The 5,723-nt window shown below is 33.9% G+C and overlaps 1 non-coding gene across 1 annotated transcript; it reads left to right on the plus strand.

The window, feature by feature from the left end:
* Positions 1-3,030: 3,030 nt before the first annotated feature.
* Positions 3,031-3,103, plus strand: TRNAR-ACG (transfer RNA arginine (anticodon ACG)). The gene has a single exon. It is a non-coding gene; the product is annotated as a tRNA-Arg (tRNA).
* Positions 3,104-5,723: the final 2,620 nt, after the last annotated feature.

A 5,723-nucleotide genomic window follows, 5' to 3' on the forward strand; every position in this document is an offset into this window, starting at 1 on the left:
TTTGATGCATAGAAATGACTCATGTTGAACTCAACTCCATTATCTGACCTTAAGGACTTGATTTTAGCATTGAATTGTGTCTTAACCAGATTAAAGAAAGCTTCAATGTGAGTTCTGGTTTGAGATTTATTGTCTAAAAGGTGAATCCATGTAAATCTGGTATGATCATCAACAATGGTAAGAAAATATGATGAACCAGTAAGAGATTTTGTAGAGAAGGGACCTTAAATATCACTATGAATTAAATCAAAAGGTTATGTAGAAGTAGATGTGCTATGAGGAAAAGATAAACGATGCTGTTTAGCTAATGGACAGATGCTCTAAGTCTTATTTGATTCATGTAGAACTTGAGGAATTACATGGAAAAGTAATTTCAAAGGAAAGTCCGAAGGATGTCCTAATCTGTAATGCCATAAGCTATTATTGACAAAGTTTACAGAGAAACTAGCAGAGGCTAAATCAGTGATTGTATGATTGGACACGAATTTTACAGAATTGACAGAAACAGAATTCTTAGGTAAAACAGAAACTGGATTTTGCAGCAAATGATATACACCTCTAGCTTCTTTACCCATACCAATCGTTTTCCAGCTTGTAAGGTGCTGAAAAAAACAAAACTTTGGTAAGAAGATGACACAACATTGTAGATTTTTGATTAGTTTGCTAATAGATATTAAGTTGAATGAAAAAGAAGGAATACAAAGTACATCAGTTAGAACAAAAGATTCTGAAATCTTGATTGTACCAATGTAAGTAACTGAAGCACATTGGCCATTTGGTAATCTTACGGATTTGGAAACAGCAGAAGTAATACTTGTGAAGAAAGATATTGAATAGATCATGTGATCTGTAGCACCAGTATCAATGATCCAAGGAGTTTTGGCAGGGTTTGAGAGTGAAGACTGTTGAGTTAAAGACAAAGAAGATGAAAAAACAGAATGTTTTGAATCTAAAGTAGAAAGTTGTGCTATAATTGAAGAATCACCTACACTTGTAATACTTTCACCTTGCATGGGGATTTTTGACTCTTTATTTGTAGATAAGGAAACTTGGTTGACAGATGAATCATGCTCTGAGATGGTCGGTTTGAACATGTTGATGAGCTGCTGACACTGTTCATAAGTAATAGGCAGCTGAGGAGTATTTAAACCAGAAACTTGATTAACACTAGGAGATGCATTCTTTCCTCTGTTAAACTTGTAACTAGGTTGAAAGCCATGAATTCTGTAACATTTCTCCACAGTGTGTCCAGAAATACCACAATGAGAGCATATAGGTCGATCTTTTCGAATATGAAGAGAGTTGTTACTAGCAAAACGAGTTGGAGACATAGTCTTTGTAAACAAGGCAGTGATGTTTTGATTGAAGGAAAGGCTTGATGAAGAAATCATACGTTGCCTCTCCTCTTGGATGACAAGTGAGAAAACCTTATTGATTGAAGGCAGTGGATCAATCAATAGAATTTGACCTCGAACATGTGAATAACTTTCATTCAATCCCATTAGGAACTGATAAACGTGTTGCTGATGATGATAAGACATAATAGTCTTCAAAGCTCCACATGTGCAGGTAGGAATTGGCTGGTGATTTCCTAACTCATCCTATAATCCTTTCATAGCAGTAAAGTATGAGCTGGCAAAATTATTTTCTTGTGACAAACATGATATAGATTTCTGGAGCTGAAAGATTCGTGGCCCATTGTGATGAGAAAACCGATCCTGAAGATCATTCCATATTTCAGATGCATCATCAATGTAAATGATGCTGTTAGCAATCTCTGTTGAAACAGAGTTGAGCAGCCATGAGAAAACCATATTATTGCAACGAGTCCATGCCAAACCTTGAGAATCATAAAGATTGGATGGCTTAGGCAAAGTGCCATTAACAAAACTGAGTTTGTTCTTGACTGATAAAGCCATCATCATCGCCCTTTTCCATGAATTGTAATTTTCACCATTGAGTGATTTTGAAACAATCATGGCTCCAGGACTGTCACCATGATTCAGGAAGAAGGGATTGGAAGAATCCATTTCTGATGTAGGGTTGGTATTTTCAGCCATTGCCAAGAAAATAAAGGGAAATAAAGAACTAGATGAAGAAGATGAAGAGAATGAAGATGAAGAAATAAAACTTCAAATAAATTGCTCTGATACCATAATGAAATAGAGAAAATGGAAAATGATGAACTAAATTATCTTTACTATTTCTAATCAATGATCTATTACACTGTTTATATAGACTGATTCTTGTAAACAGAATAATCAATCAATAATTAACAGAATAACTGATTCTTGCTAACAGCTAACCAATTCTTGTAACAACTTTGACTAACTCTAACAACTTTAACAAGCTCTAACTTCTACACAGTTGCTTGCTGAAGACGTTAACTAAAGATTACAAGATTGCTGTATTTGTTACTGTTGAAGCTGGAGATTGTACTGCTGTAGCTGCTGGTGTGGAGAAGACAGAGAAGACAGACATGCTGGCTTCATTGTGGATGTGAAAGCTGAGCTGTATGTAATTCAATAAAATCTCTCAGTGGCTTATTTACTGAAGTACAATAAATATAAGCACAATTTTGGGGTTTTATTAATAAATAAGCCTTTAAAAGATTAATTAATTAAAAGGTTTAAATTTTATGAATTCTAAAAATATTAAGAGAAACTAAAAAATAAATAATATGAAAATTTATTTAGGTAAAACTAGATTCCATGATCGATCATCATTAGAAAAAAAGAATAATATTCCTTCAAGTGTTTATATATATATATAAAAATAAAAGTTTAAAATTTAATTGTATCTTAAATTGGATTTATATTTTCGTGCAAGGAGATCGATATAATCAGATAGGATTTCTTTATTTTAAGCTTAAATTAATTTTCCTGAATTATGGAATGATCGATTAGTGTTCATGCATGGGTGTATGTTTGTTGCTCAACTTTTCATTCTAGATTGATGAGCATTTTGTATTATTAGGCATGGTTCTATAATGCTTTTATTAATATGTCTGAGCGTTGATTCACAATCAAGGACTCCGTGGCCCAATGGATAAGGCGCTGGTCTACGGAACCAGAGATTCTGGGTTCGATCCCCAGCGGAGTCGTTCCTTTTATTTTTTTATATTAAACATCATATTTGTATTTTAGGTTGTTTACACTCCTTAAGGATAGGAAAATAGATCATCATGCTAAAAAAATAATTAAAAAGTAGGAAAAATACTATTTATACCAAAGATTTTCTAGGGTCGGCAGGTTAGTAGAGTTGAGTGGGTTTCAAACATCCTGAATATTTATTTATTTAGTTTTTTTACCCACCAACATTTATAATGCAAATATTACATATACCTCAATTTTCTCTGTTTGGGACCAGAGAAATGGTGTTCGCATAATTTGCTTTGAATTTTGATAGAGACAGTCACATTCCTACTCCTCGTATAATATTAAAATGAAGTCAAGGGTAAGGCGTGAATCTCTCATATATATATATATATATATATTTAACATTAACAGAACTTGTATTTTGCAGTATTTTCTCCAATCCATTAGTTTAGTGGGTCATGGAAGGGCCTTGTTCATGTTCCTTTGAAATGAAAAGCAGGTGACTGTATGCACAGAAAATATGACTTAGCAGAAAAAGGAAAACAGATTCCTAAGCGTGTTCATAGTGATTCTCGAATGAAGGAGCATGGATTAGGCTGACTCTACAAATAACTAGCAGATTTAAAGAAGAAAAGATAGTTGAAGACTCCGGCTTAAGTCCACCAAACCAACCCATTCATTTGACGAGATAGCAGATTCTTAATTACTAAAGCAAATTGCTATAGAAGATTAAGAGAAGAAAAAAGCTCTTTGTCAAAAGATTCAAGATTCAGCTAATCCCAGTTCCTGAAAAATAAATCCCAACACTTTTGCAGGTAATGATGGGGAAAGAATCAGAATCAAAATCAAAATCAAGGTATTACCGATGTCTTAAGCTCACGCACTTCCCCACTTGACTATCTTTGGCCTTTTCCTAATAAACTTACAACTTTTAAGTTCAGTGATTCTCTAAGAATTGCACCGTCACAACCTTTAAATAAAGTAGGGCCGAAGGTTTTATCTCAGAGCATAGATGGTTTTCAAAATGTTCTGCCGCTGTTAGAGTGTTTTTTTTTTTTTTTTAAGAATTTCTAGATTAAAGATCAATGTGCCCAAAAAAGGTGTCAAAAGGATTCATTTACGTCAACTGGTGATGTCTTATTTATCATTTGGTGGTAAACCTCTGATCTGTAGCTTTTGTGGTCTAAAAAATGGTGGATAAATGAAGTGTTTAGAAGGTTGGAAAGGCACTCTCTTCACTGAAGGAGGATGGGGGTTGCAACGTATTGTTTGATTACGAAAAACATATGTTTACTTAATGAAAACAAAAGAAAAAAAAACTAAATCGACCATCAACCGTACCCATGAAGAAAATTGAGACTGATTGTCGAGGAGATTAGTATTCACATTAGGCCATTTTATCCAAAACAAGAGTTTTTACCTGTTAAACTAGTAGATATTGTAATATAACAAAATCATATACAACTGTTAAAGAGATATGCGCAAATGAAGAGTACAAATGGAATTTTTTTCATGGAGAAGGAGTTGTGTCATTGGCCAACCAAGTGGCTCATCAATTGGTGTGATTTCGTGCCATGGGTTCTATGCCTAACATGAGATTAGAAGAGAAGTTGGTGTGCCATGTATTTGTGACAAGTTCGTTTTATTTTCATTGGTGTGTTTTTGGGCTGGTAGACGTGGCACAAATATAGCTATTGGTGATATAAAACAATGCATGTTTGTAAAACGCATTTTCATGTGAGACATAAAAAAATTATAAGTGATATATTAACATTGTCAATACAAGAAGATAAAATAAATGTATAAATATAAAAGAAAAATCACACATCAAGAAAGAAAATTAGATTGGTCGTCACGAGGCGACCACTGTCGGTCTAGTCGCTAAAGGGGTGACCACGCTAGTCACCAAAGGAGTGACTAGTCGATCTCCCAAGGGGGCGACCATAGTTCTAATTAATTATTTTTTTTTACCTTATCACCCCTTTCAAATCTTGTAAATATACATGTTTAGAAGACTTTAACTCCCTAACAATAAGAAAAACTAAAAGTTTACTTTCGTGGCCATATATAAAAATGTTACCTTTATAGTTATGCCTTAGAATGTTTTTCATTTTTGGTGAACTCATGAAAGATTTTTGTTAATGTTTTCTAGAGAAGGATACACGACCCTTTTGAAGATAGTGGTCGTCGAGACATGGAGAATGATCCTTATCCTTTTAGAGACATGTGATCACAAGGACTTAGAGATAACAATTACGGGGATCTGAAGACATGTTTGGATATTCGCACGACAAAGATATGGAGAAAAATACTATTTTTTTATTTGAAAATCTCAATAGATGAGGATACAATGCATAAGATAGTTTGGAGATTATTTGATCTCAGGCAAAAAATCAAATGAACAGACTTCTTTCCCTAGTTCTAGTTGCTTTCCTTTTCTCACAAATTATGGAGGTAACCTCTAGTGATAAATCTTTCCATCTCTATTCTCAAGGCATGGCATTTCTCAATATCATGCCTATGGATACAATGAAAAATGAAAAACTTATTTGTGTTCCTCATCTTCACACCCCTTTTCATGGGAGAAAGATATTGTACAAATACTTCTCTTGGATAACTAGCGCC

This window comes from Populus trichocarpa, chromosome 4 (assembly GCF_000002775.5).
Source record: "Populus trichocarpa isolate Nisqually-1 chromosome 4, P.trichocarpa_v4.1, whole genome shotgun sequence".
NCBI lineage: Eukaryota > Viridiplantae > Streptophyta > Magnoliopsida > Malpighiales > Salicaceae > Populus > Populus trichocarpa.